We start from the raw sequence: 13,880 nt of genomic DNA on the forward strand, positions 1-13,880 counted from the left end.
CAAGGTCATTACATTACTAGGTTCTCTGACTTCTACAGTAAGTAGGCGTAGAGTGCGCGGTGAAGTGGGGTGATGCTCGTTATCTTTGTTTACAAATTAGCAGTGTGCTGAAAAGAGAAGGCAAGCTAAGGTCTCAACTTTTCTATGGATTAAAAGTAAACAAACGCAACGAAGCAATCAACATGGCTGATGCTGAAATTTGAGAGATCGTATCACCTTCTATATACCCCCCTTGATCTAACACGTTATTTGCATTTGTGTATAACGAGCATATCATACGGCCAAAAAGCAGTTGACATAAATAATACTGACAGATTTCACACTGATTACACAAATGATAAATATGGAGTGGGAAAACCAATCTAGTGCACAGCGCATTTGTTTCATCTGTAAAAAAAATGTTTCATTTATAAAAATATTAAAAAAAAAATTAAATAATATTGAATTATTTTAAAAATTTAATAATTTTTAAACATTTGAGTTAATTTTTAGACCTGGCAGCCCTGAACTGAGCATACAGGCGGCAGGCAGAATTTTTCTCGTCGTCGGCCATTTGTTTGCCTACTCTGTCCAGCGAAAGAAGCGAGGAACTCGGAATGGTAAAATTATGTTTGATTTGAAAATTTAAGGTTTCATAATGTTGTTTTCTATGTTTCAGGAGCATTTCAACATTATTGAGGCAGAATCATCAAACCTTATTCATGCAGTCAGCGATAAATTGCCTAAAAAGTGGCCCCAGAAAGCTCAAGACGATTATGGAGAGAACGTGTCTACAATTCTTTCCCGTGATTGTCAGGAGAAATTGCGTCGGATGAAACCACTCAAATCAGGGGCCAAATTTCGCTGGATAGGTCGTGCTGCCCAGAAGAGAAAACGAGACATGAGTGAAGTGCCTCATCTTTGTGTTTTACGGTTGCTAGGATAAGGACTTCGAACTCAGCGGTCCTTTTCACCAAAAGGGCAGGATGCGTTAGGATGAATATAAAGACAAACGAGATAAATTGTAGTTTGCCCAGTGCATTAAACTAAGTTTAAATTTATTCTCTTAATATGACAATAAAATTACATAAACATGAATAGCATTTTTAACAAATATCCGAAAATCTTCAAAATTGATTTTGTATCTGAAAAAAAAAACATGGCTACAGAATATTTCTCATTTACCAACACTCATGCACATGCTAATACAATGAAAGATGTGTGCCTGTATGTGTCACAAAGTCATTTTGAAACGGGAAAATTCATTTCAAGTAGAATCGGGTGGGCCATTTTCGACTTGGGTGCCTGCAAAAATTCTACTAGAATGGCTACTAGAATTCTAGTAGCCCTAGTAGAATTTTTATTAAGCGGGGTACAATATGGCCCAACCGTTTCTACTTGGAATGAATTTTCCCGTTTCAGAATGACCATTTCCGCACACAAGCATGTTTTAATTTGTCGAATCAAAGTGCATTAGTGTGAGTGCAGGCCCCGGACAGTGTTGCCAGTTTAATTATTTTTCTTTGACGGTTGTTGCAGTGTTGCCAACCAGATTTTTTTTCTTTCAGTAAAAAATTTTAGGATTCAAATCAAAATTAATAAATATTAAAATTTAAAGTTTCAAATTTTATTTCTATTATTTCGAATATACATGTAATATCTGCTATATTAACAAAATTTTGAAATAAAATTTTCACTTGCAGTTCGCCATCATCAGCGATCTGGAAAAGCAAGGTTTGATTGGTTCATGCATGGGATGGTCCTTAAACTTCCGATTGCTTCCTCCAGTTGCCGCGTGTGAAAAAGGGATTTTATCTGTATGGGATATAAGATAAAAACAGAAAATGTCAGCTAGATTTTGTCGGAATTTATTTGGAATTTCTGCTTACCTGCAGAGAAAATCAAGTTTGCCCTCGGCACCATCGGGAGCCACAAATTGGTTGATATTTTCAATCGGAATCTTCCTTATTATGCGCTGAATGTCTAAGCTCGCTTATTGAATGCCTTTTGAACTGATGAAATGCTTCACCTGGCTGCTGATGTGATGAAGCAATTTTTGGAATGTCCCATCCCTGAACGCCTTCTGCCATCTTGGGCATTCAATCAGGATCAGTTTTTTTGCGCCTCGTATCCGGTGTAGCTCTGGGTGGAATATTCGAAGCTACTGTCCGGCCCGCCGGGACAGTACTCACCAATGTTGCCGGTCATGTTAATGTGCGGGCACCAATGTGGCTTACGCATAACGGTTACCACCGCAATCTACAACAGTAATGGGAAGAGTGCTTGGTTTTATAATGTTTTTAAAACTAATTCAAAAATAACTCACCCCACTAGCAGTCCGGATTGGAAAGTAGGATTGGGTTGCCCTCGTATGGCACAGCAGCCATAATGTCACAAACCGGGGAGCACTCGAGGGGTCATAGTTGGAACGACCCAGGTCTTCAGCTTGTCGATTCTATTTTTCACGATGTGCCTTCAGCAGTTCCTGGAATATTTAACCAACCACTATCTGCATCCGCTGATAGTGCTACTCGTGGCTCAAGGCCTCTGTGACTAAAAAATATGCCTATCAGTTATTACCGAGCATTTAAGTTTGCATATCTAACTTACCAGCGGCTTTTTCTCTTTGAACTTTTCCATAGAGTGGCCCAGCTGTTTGAGCTGCTCAACAGGGTGCCGAATTTGCAGAAAAGAATTACATCTGGAACGGATGGCCTTCATCTAGGTCGGCTCGTATCAGGTGTAGCTCTGGGTGGAATGTTCCAAGTTCACCTGCCGAGACAGCACACACACAAATGTTGCCGGTCATGTTAATGTGTGGAAAGCGATGTGGCCAACAGTGCAATCTAAAACAGCCATGGGAAGAAAATTTTATATTGAAAATATCACATTGAAAATCAACTTACCCCATTCGCAGTCCGGATTAGTTTTGCTTTCAGCTCACGAAGCAGAATCGACTTGGAATCTTGTGACACAGCAGCGATAATTTGAACATGTCGGGGAGCGCACGAGAGGCCATAGTTGGAGCCATTTCCGCCAACCAAGTGTCGGTCACAAATTTGGACCTTGGTTGTGACTAAAAAAGTTTGGCACAGTGCCTGTTGTTTTATCCGATAAAGGCTAAAGTTTCTCGTTAATAAGTGCCCGTGTCCCCGAGGAAGGTCGAACAGCCGTCCGTCACCATACGGCTCAGAACACGGCCGTCCGTCAACATACGGCCAGGACTCATCTGGTGAGAACTACGGTTTTCACTGTAGGCCTTGGCAATAAATCCAGGCCCGACGCAAATCCGCCCATCCCGAGTGCCACCCTAGGCTGGCTAACTACCCGAAGGACGCACCAGGAGGTCGGTGAATCCGGCTAGGTTCCGGAAATAGTACACGTGGCACCACGGCAGCGAACGTCCCAGTAACGAAGTGTCAGCGGCAAGCAGCGTAGCAGCAACCAAGGATCAAAATAAGGGTTATAACTGGGTGGGAGGAATCAAGGTCGAACAGGTTGGTAAGTGTTTCCTAGCTACGACGAGCCGACCCTGAGATTGGCTGGAGTCCTGAGCTAGTCGAAGGCCTAGTTTCAATTGGCGCCCAACGTGGGGCCTGGATTTATTGCCAAGGCCTACAGTGAAAACCGTAGTTCTCACCAGATGAGTCCTGGCCGAGAACTAGCTTCACATTTTCTTCGTAGCTAGGGGAGACTCACTGATCTCCTTCCGTTACAGTGATTAACCATTAATTTGAGAATAATTCGCTAACTTTCACTGCTAATAGCTTGTTCTGCGAATTAGTGATAATAGAATCGGATGTGATATTTATTTGAATTCGATTTCTTAATTCGAAGTTAATTTCTTTTGTTTTGGTTTTACTGTTTGAAGTGATTGATTTTCGGATAAAATTAAATAATTTAAACGCTCATTTATTTTCTTGGTGTAAACTCTTTCATTCATATTTATTAAAACAAACCCATTTCATTCTTAAAACACTCATATATCGCTCTCACAATGAGCACCACTAGCAATACACAGGCTATCACCAGGATGGAATCACTTCACCAACGATTCTATGATCTTCGTGTTGACTTCCTCAGCGAAGAAGAGCTCGACTACGAGCTTGACGTTAGGGAAATCCAAATAGAAGAAGACGCCCAAACCTCTCGAAAGAAAACTATCTTACGAGAAACCCTGAAACGAGAAAAATCACAAAACAAACTTGTAACGATCAAATATAACTACGATCCACTAATTGATTTTCAGATATGTTCAGAAAAACTTACCTTGTTAAAAGACAGTTTAGCAAAAAATTGCCAACCAGCACAACTCGCTCGGTACCAAACATCATTGCTCCATTTGGCCGTTAGGTTTTCCAGATTACTTCCAGTACCCGAAGAACATATTCGAACCGACGCGAAAAGATTGTTTACGGAAGTAATAGATCTCCTAAACTTGTATTTTTACAAAGATCACGACGTCACGAAACTACAACCCGGAAAAATCACGCTAACTTCACTTTTTGCTACGCCAACAACTTCACTTGATAATATCACATTAAACGTAAACACCGAACAAGAACAAGCTAAAGTAGAAGAAGACGATGAGATCGAGAATGATATAACCCAGTGTTTGTCGAGATTAGGATGTGACACTAGCGCGTATTTTGAAAATCCCAAACAAGAACTTCGAGAAACCATGTTAACTCTTGACAAGAACTTTACGCTCTCAGACAATTTAAGAGTTCTGTCGAGAATAATCCTCAGAAATTGGTTCCCAGAGTCCCCATACCCCAATCAACATCAGCAAGCATGCCGTATTTTGGTATCTCAAGCGAAAGCTTTCATCCACCTACCTTTTTTTTTTTTTTTCCTTTTTTCTCAGGGATTTTAAACCAAGTAGGTTTATTCATCCCGACGTTGGGCGTTTCAAGTATTCTTCTGGCGTTATTTATATTTTGAAGATTTGTGTAGATACTGTAATTCTTCATTTTTCCTTTTTCATGTTTAAAGTTGGTGGAGCAGCTTAGATGTTTTGAGGAAAGATATCAGTTTTTCTTCTTCTTCAGGGCATGGTGAGAGGATTTGTCTAAGGGATGTAGCCAAGGAACAGGATACTCTGTGGGAGTGGTATATGGAGCAAGAGGTGAGGATGTGTTTGATGGTGATTGGTACGTTGCAGGATGGACATATAGGTTGGTCCTCTTTGGTTATGAGGTACAGGTGAGTGAGCCGTGTATGACCAATCCGGAGTCTGGTCAGTACTCTTCTTTCATTGGGGCAGTCTCTGTCTTTCCATTTCTCGGTTGAATTTTTTACTTCTCGAAGTTTTGCTTCCAGGTTTTCAGCCCATTCTATGCTCCAGGCATTGCTTATTATGTTTTTCATGTGGAGCATAGCGTCGGATTGAGGAATAGAGTTGATCGATGGTGAAGGACGGTACCGGCAGAAGCTAGGCGATCTGCGGCCTCGTTACCTGGTACGCCTGAATGCCCAGGTATCCAGCAGAGTGTGATGTTCTTGAGAAGGGCGTTTTTCGTTATGGTATAGATCCAGGGGTGTTTAATGTTGTTAGCAGCTATAGCTGTTAGTACACTTGCCGAATCTGAGAAGATGACGGAATTTGGTTTCGAACCCTCAGTAGCTACGAGCAGGGCAAAAGCTTCAGAACTGAAGACTGTACAAGCTTCCGGAAGGCCCAGGCTCCTACTGGAGACTCCATCGAAGATTCCACAACCAACTTTTCCACAGTTGCTTTTGGACCCATCGGTGTATATATGTGGATTGTTTCTGTATTTTGTTTGTACGAGTTGAGTAAATTTGGGTAATATGGTGGTTCTTGGATCTCCAGCTTTGATATTCCTCTTGAGGGATAGATCGACTTTTGGCGTAGTTTCATACCAATTTTTAATTTTTGGCCCCTGTCTTATACAGACGGTAGGTAGAGGGGTGCCTGTTGTTTGTTGTAAGAAACTATTGATTCTTTCCACCGTAGGGGAGTTGTTGACTCGTCCATTTGCTAGTGAGCGAAGAGCCTTTGATGATAAATGTTTAGCCACGAGGAATCGAAAGGGCATTTGCCCACATTCTGCCATTAGCGAAGGTATTGGGCTTGTGCGGAAAGCGGAGCTGATCAGTCGCACGCATTTATTATACAATGGTTCGAATTTAGTGAGCATTTGTCCAAAGGCCTTGCTAACGAAACCGATTCCATACAGTATGGATGGCATCAGCCACCCATGCAGGAAACGGAAAAGGGAGTCTCGGTGTGCTAGACTTGTTTTGTTGGTAAGTATTCGGAGGATGTTGATTTTGTTATTGGTGTTCTTTCTTACGTTGTTCAGGTGACATTTGAAGTTGAGTTGGTCGTCGAGCCAAACCCCCAGTAACCGGGTAGAGTGGGCGAGATGTATGGTTTTTTTTTGCATGATGAGTGGAGGTAGCTTTCTGAGTCGTCTTCGGTTCGGGCCGAGATGGAGCAGACTGGATTTGCTGGGGGAAAACTGGAAGCCTACGTTGGGCGCCCATTCTTCGACCAGGTTGACCGCAGTTTGCAGCCTTCGTCGGGCTATCTTGGCAAAAGGTGAGGAAGAAACGAGGAGGATGTCGTCGGCATAAATGAAGGTAGAGATGTTTTTAGGGATGGACTGGAAAAGGGAGTTGATGGCTATTAGGAAGAGGGTGGGGGCGATGACTGATCCCTGCGGGACTCCGCCGTGGACTGGTTTGGTATTTGAGCGAACGCCATTGACGAGAACGTGGATGAATCGATCCGATAAAAAGTTTTTTATGTATTGCAACAAACGGCCTCGAATATTCCATTTGATAAGCTGATTTATGATGGCGACTCGATCCACACGGTCGAAGGCTTTCGAAAGATCGAGTGACAGGCAATCGATGTGGTGCTTCTGGTTCAGGCAGGTATCTAGTAACAATTCAAGATCTTCGAAGTAGTCGTCTGTAGATTTGCCGGCTCTAAAGGCGTATTGTCGGGTGTCAAGGAGTTGTTGTTCTTCCATGTATGTGTGAAGGCGGCGGTTAACGATTCTTTCAACGATTTTCCCGGAACAATCGAGAAGAGTAATGGGGCGGAAGTTGTCCATAAGGTTCGTGTTCTGTTTGGGTTTTCTAATGGGGATTACAAGTCCAATCTTCCAACTCTCAGGTAGGGATCCCTCTGACCAGATTTTGTTGATGATGTCTAGAAACGTCAGTTTGCCCAGTATGGATAGATTTTTAAGGCAGGGGTAACCAATATCATCTGGGCCTGCAGAATTTCCGTTTACTTTTCGGAGGACGAACTCTAGTTCGTCCAGAGAGAAGCAGCTGTTGCAGTCAATATTGTTGCAGTTTGGATCAGTAGGGAAGGGTAGAAGTGTAGTAGTAGATGGGGCCGAGACGAATGAAAAATGTTCACAGAAGGAGTCAGCTAGCGTTGATGGGTCGTTGATGTATTGACTATTGAGCAGAATGTGGAAGTCGTTGTTTCGGGATCCTCCGTTAAGTGTTCTTAATTTGGACCATAGGATTGAAGATGGAGTGCTAGGGTGGATTTCTTTAGTGAACCTTTCCCCTGACTGTTCGTCGGGCCAGGGATCGTGCTGCTTTGAAGTCGTCGAGAGCTGTTAATTTGAGTGGGCTATTGTTCGGAATCTTTTTGAGGGCACGTAACTTTTTTCGGCGGTTTTTTAGTGCATCACGCACTTCGTCGGACCACCAAGGGACGGAACATTTTCCAGGTATCCCACTGGTTCTGGGGATGGACTTGTTAGCTGCGTCGAGGATTATTTGTTGAAATGATGTCATAGTTGTTGGTTTATTCTGGACGATAAGTTTGTCTATGATGTGTTGGTATGTGTGCCACTCAGTGTCACTATACTTCCACCTGGGCCTGGTGGTTACTTTGGGGGAAGGATGTTGTAGTTTGACGAGGATGGGGAAATGGTCGCTTCCATGTGAATCCTCTAGGACATTCCAATCGAATTTCGGTCCTAACTCCCATGAAACGAGGGTGATGTCTAAAGCTGACATATCCCCCGTAGCAGGATCGATGCGAGTGGGGGCGCAGTTATTTAGAATGGTTAAGTCATTAATGGCTGCGAAGTTTTCAAGGAATGTTCCTTTGTTAGAGGTGTGGGAGCTTCCCCATAGGGTGGAGTGTGCGTTTGGATTTGACATTATGACTAGAGGCGGTGGTATTTGAGTGAATAGATTTTCTACTTGGTCTACGAAGTCGTTGTAGGGCATTTGTGGTGGTATGTAAAGGGAGACAGCGGTGATTTCGAGCGGAGCCTTGAGTCTGACACAGACGGCATTGAGATCGGAGTTGGTTCTGATTAGATGGTGGGGGATATTATTTTTCACTGCTAGTCCAGCGCCTTGTCGTGAGGTTGGGTTGGATGTGGAGTAAAGATGGTATCCTCGGATAATATCGGGAGCTATTGTTGTGTTGCTAAGTATGTCCTGAATGGCTATGATTGTGGGGGAATATTTATTGATGATGATTTGTATTTCGGGGAGTCTACAAATAAGTCCACGGGTGTTTGTTTAACAGTCTTTTTTGGAGCGGGTTGATTACTGTTACTCTTACCAATTGATGGTGCGGTAGTGGGGTCTGATGATTGTTGGGTATGTCTATTTTGGGTTTTGTGAGCCATTTCAAAAGGTATGGAGGCTTATGTTTTTTGGTAAGAGCTGGTTGTTGTTGTTTTTGTTTAGTTTGGATGGATGGACTTGGATCAGGGGTGGCCGGAGGAAATTTACCTTGCATATTGGGGGGCATGGCTATGGGTCGTTTGGTTTTTTTGTTGTTGTTGGTTGTCATTTCGGGGGGGCTTTCCATGGAGCTGTTGTTTCGGTTTCGTTTAGGGGTGGAAGTGTTGTTGTGGGTGTTCAGGATCGTTGGGTGGTGTTCTTTTTCGGATTCGGATTCGGAGTCGTCGGGGACCACTGAGATGGGAGAATATGCTACGAGTGTTGAGTTGTTGTTGCTGCATTTTAATTGTTCCAGTTCGTTTTGGAGTTTCAGAACAAGGAGTTCGAGGTCGTGGATCCTTTTGTCTTTGTCTGTTTCAGCGGTTTGTTGTTCGATGTTTCTAAGGTTGATGTTGTTTCGAAGTTGAACTTCTTTGGTTGCTTCCGATTGGGTTAGGCCCAGGTCGACTTTCAGTCGAATGATGGACTGTTCCTGTTTGTAAACTGGGCATTGTTTGTTTATGGCTGAATGATTACCACGGCAGTTAATACATAGTGGGCGGTTTGGGCATGGGTCATGTTGATTGGGAAAACCACAATCGATGCATATGGGATCACTGGCGCAGCGGTTCTTGGAATGACCATACTTTCCGCATCGATAGCAGAGTAGCGGACGAGGGTAATACGGTCGTGTGGCCACTCTCAAAAAACCAAAAAAGATGAACGGAGGAGGGACTGATCCTTTAATCGTTAGTACCATCGAGCTTGTTGGGATGGTTTGTTTTTCGGATTTCCTCAGGAACCGATAAACTTTTGTAACTCCTTGCTCGGAAAGAAAGCTTTGGAGTTCTTCATTGCTAAGCCCATCCGCGCTGCTGCAGGAAACTACCTACCTCGGTTTCGAACTCAGTATCAGTTCCCCGAGTGGTGACCACTGTTAGTTCTATTTCGCCTATCCCCACATCTAGAGAGTATTTGCCTATACGACAGACCACTCTCCCATATAATTACCCGGCAAGTTGTAGTGCGTGTACTCGAACTTCAACTGGAGCATGGCCCTCATCAACGTATTCGAACCCGACATATCCAATATCTCATTTTAGTAATCCAGGTGCATTACCAGCACATAGTCTACCGCATGGTCAAATCTATCCTAGCAGATCTGTTCAGAACATTTTTCCTCCTAATGATCCGTTTGCACCTGCTCACTCAGCTTACAAACAAATCTCATCTTTAGCCCCCACAACCTCGACCGTTCATCCCACCGGGTATCCATCGTTTTTCCATCCGCTGCTCTGAACCCGAATAATATTCAGGAGCAATCACAGGCACTGAGGCCAGTTTATAGCCACAAATCTCTCCCAGTATCTAAATGGAAGATCAACAAGTACTCAGGGAACGATCAAGGTAGCAACTTGAATGAGTTCTTGGTGCTGGTTCAGCAGCTTTCGCTTGCGGAGAGGATCTTTCTGTATTTTTATCTTTATTAATTTGGATATGTATGCCTTATTTAATTAAATTATATTCTTTTAATTTAGGAGTGTTATTTTTTTTATGTGTTACTAGTTTAGGGGTTTATACTGTTATAGTAGCTGGATGATCTTCTAATTCTAATTATGCATTATTGGGGGGATTCCTGAATTATTCGACTCTGCTTTTCACCTCTTTACAGGCCCAGCACTAAATTGGTTCATGTCATTAAGCTCAAAAGGTCAGCTCAGAGATTGGTCACATTTAGTGAATGAATTGCGAAGAGCATTTGTCCACCCCGAACTGGATTCTTTTGTCCGTTCTAGGGTGTATCTAAGACGTCAACAGCGAAACGAAACGTTTCAAGATTATTTCTTTGATATGGAAAAACTTTTTAGGTCTATGACTTTTCAAATGAGTGAACCAGAAAAATTGAACGTTATTAAACATAATATGCGAGGGGATTATAAAAAGCAAATTTATGGCAAGTTATCGATACAATTGAAGATTTAGTTGAAGCAGGTAGAAAAATGGATGCTTCAAATTTCTCTCTTTACAATAAAATGTTAGGTTCCGAAAAATTCACCAATGCGATTTCGGAAAGTTCACCCACATCGAACCCCAAAATTAATATTCCTAGTAACAATAATCAGAATCAACGGCAACAAAAAGACAACAATTTTGTGAATAGATCTGTAAATAACAACCCAAATCGAAATAACCCTTTTAAACCTAAAACCGAAATTTCTGGTAATCTAAAACAATCCAAGACCGTACCTGGTTCGGAAAACCCGCGCGAAGGTTCTTCTAAGAAACCACGATCTTTCGCCGACCTTATTTCCGCACACCAACCTCCAGATTCCGATGAATGTCTTTATTGTCGAAGCAAAAATCAGTCTCTAGAAGAGTGTCGTTCGAGTCGCGGTTTAATTTGTCGTGTTTGCGGATTTAAAGGATTCGACACACAAAACTGTCCTTTCTGTCGAAAAAACGGGTTGCAGACGATTTAAAACCGCAGATCGTCGACGCGCGCGTAAATTCATCCGAAATATTAACCACCCCATTCGAATTTTGGGAACCCACTCGCGATCAAATGTATATAAATGAAAACGTTTCAGAAATCTCGTTATCCGAACCCGAAGATAATCGTCCCTACGGTTACGTGAAACTCTATGACCTTCCGGTCAAAGGTTTACTTGATTCAGGGAGTAATTTGTCCCTGATCAATAGAAAAATCTACGAGAAATTGAATCACCCTAAACTCCAACCTTTGAGTACTCCCATTCAATTAAAGACCGCCGGTGGAACCCCTTTAACTATTTTAGGAAAAGTTTATATACCGTATTCGTTCGACGGGAAAATGAAAATTTTGCCCACGCTCGTTGTGGAAGATTTACTTCTAGAATGTATTTTAGGAATGGACTTTTGGAAAAAGTTCAATATTATCCCAACCGTGAACCAATGCGCTGCTATCGAATCCAACTCCGCGTCGTTGAATGAAATACCGTCTACATTATCGGAAACTGAATTAAACGAATTAGAATCGGTCAAATCTCATTTCAAAATTGCAGTACCGGACGAAATTACGCATACACACGTACTCGAGCATAAAATCGAGATTCAGGAAATTTGGAAAGATAAACCCGCGATTCGACAATATCCGTACCCCCTATCGCCGAAAGTTCAGCAAAAAGTGCACGACGAAGTTAATCAGTTACTTCAAATCGGAATAATTGAGAGATGTCACTCAGATTGGTCTCTAAATATTGTCCCCGTCATCAAGCCGAGCGGTAAGGTCCGCCTATGTCTCGACGCGCGAAAATTGAACGAGCGCATAGTTCGCGACGCGTATCCGTTACCGCATCCCGGTCGAATATTAGGGCAGTTGCCGCGAGCGCAGTTTCTGAGTACCATCGACCTCTCAGAAGCTTTCCTCCAAATACCACTACACCCCGAGTCTCGACGATATACCGCGTTTTGCGTGCAGGGTCTTGGAATGTTTAGGTTTACACGCCTTATTTACGGTTTAGTAAATTCACCCATGGTTTTATCATATCTTATGGACACCATTCTAGGACACGGCGAGTTAGAACCTTACGTGTTCGTCTACTTAGATGATATAGTCATCGTTAGTGAGACATTCGACGAGCACGTGAGGCTACTCAAAGAAGTAGCGCGCAGATTATCAGCAGCAAATTAAGCCATTAACATTCAAAAATCCAAATTCGGAGCGCAAGAATTGCCTTTTCTTGGTTATCTATTGTCGACTCATGGTCTACGTCCCAACCCCGAAAAGGTTAGAGCGATCGTAGAATATGAACGACCAACCACACTTACCAAATTGCGCCGTTTTCTTGGCATGTGTAATTATTATCGCCGTGTTATAGACGATTTTAGGGGTATTACTTCATCCCTCACAGATTTGCTAAAAACCAAAAGTAAAACACTAACGTGGAACGAAAGCGCAGAAGAAGCTTTCAGCTCAATTAAAGAGAAACTCATTTCCGCCCCAATCCTTGTCAGCCCCGACTTCTCTCGAGAATTTTGTATACAGACCGACGCCAGCGACGTCGCTGTTGCAGGGATACTCACCCAAGAGCACGACGGTACAGAACGCGTCGTGGCTTACTTTTCCCATAAGTTGACTACGCCTCAACGTAACTACCACGCGTGCGAGAAAGAGACGTTAGTGTGGGGCTCGTTCCGGAGTCTACCGGAGAACCGGCACGTAGGTCCGGATTCCCTTTGCCCGATCGACTACTCTTCAACTTCTCGCAGTGCGGCAAAAGCGCACGACTGTTCTGAGGCACGACGGACGAACGAACTGACGAACTGACTGGGCCTCTGACGATTGGCGAATGGCCTTTGGAGGGAGGGAGAGGATTCAAGCGAGGGAGATATCAACCATGACAGATCTAACAATGCTGGCAAATAGTGGTGCCAGTTGCATTGGTTGATTTTATTAAACATTTACCATGATTCGTTCTCTTATATCTAACATCTTCCCTCTTCTCCGTAAAAAAAAAACAAACAAAACAATTATCTTCATGCCAAATGCTTTCCGTTAAAAATACCATCACATGAAAATCAGAAAAGCTACGTATCTTAAAGCCAAGCGATGTTACAAGATAGATTCATGACGCAAGAGAAAAAAAAAGTCACATTACTAGCATGAATAATAAAAATCTTAAATGTTTATTCCGACTTTCAGTATGTTTTACCTAGTTCTACAAAAGCTAATACGTGTACACTGAACCTTGAAAATACCCAAACTTGAGAACTTTCTCCGCCAACCCGAATGAAACTCCCTCCCTACAGGTTTGGCTATTGGAGGCATAACCCAAAGTTAAGCTCTTAAAGGAGAACTCATCCCCCAAAATCTGGTACCGCAATAAAATGAGAATCAAAATAAAAAAATTACTGCAGGTACGGGAATCACACCCATACCTGCAATGGCTCTGCGGTTACCATCTCAGGATGCTAACCGCTCGACCACCGAAGATTTGTTGAGAGAGGCAGCTACATCATCGTATATAAGCGAGACGTTCTGCGAACGAAGCGGGAATAAAAGTTATCCCCCAAAAAAACAGTTCTTCGCTTTGAACTTACCCCCCAAACCTAAATCTGCCACGATGGAGGTAACAGAATCAGATGCGCTTACAACAAAACCCCCCAAAAAAACAGTTCTCCGCTTGAAGGACAAGTTTGGCGTATTGGCAAGCTGTGATTTTTTCACAAACTTAAGTTGTCAATCT

This window comes from Uranotaenia lowii, chromosome 1, assembly GCF_029784155.1.
Source record: "Uranotaenia lowii strain MFRU-FL chromosome 1, ASM2978415v1, whole genome shotgun sequence".
NCBI classification, from domain to species: domain Eukaryota; kingdom Metazoa; phylum Arthropoda; class Insecta; order Diptera; family Culicidae; genus Uranotaenia; species Uranotaenia lowii.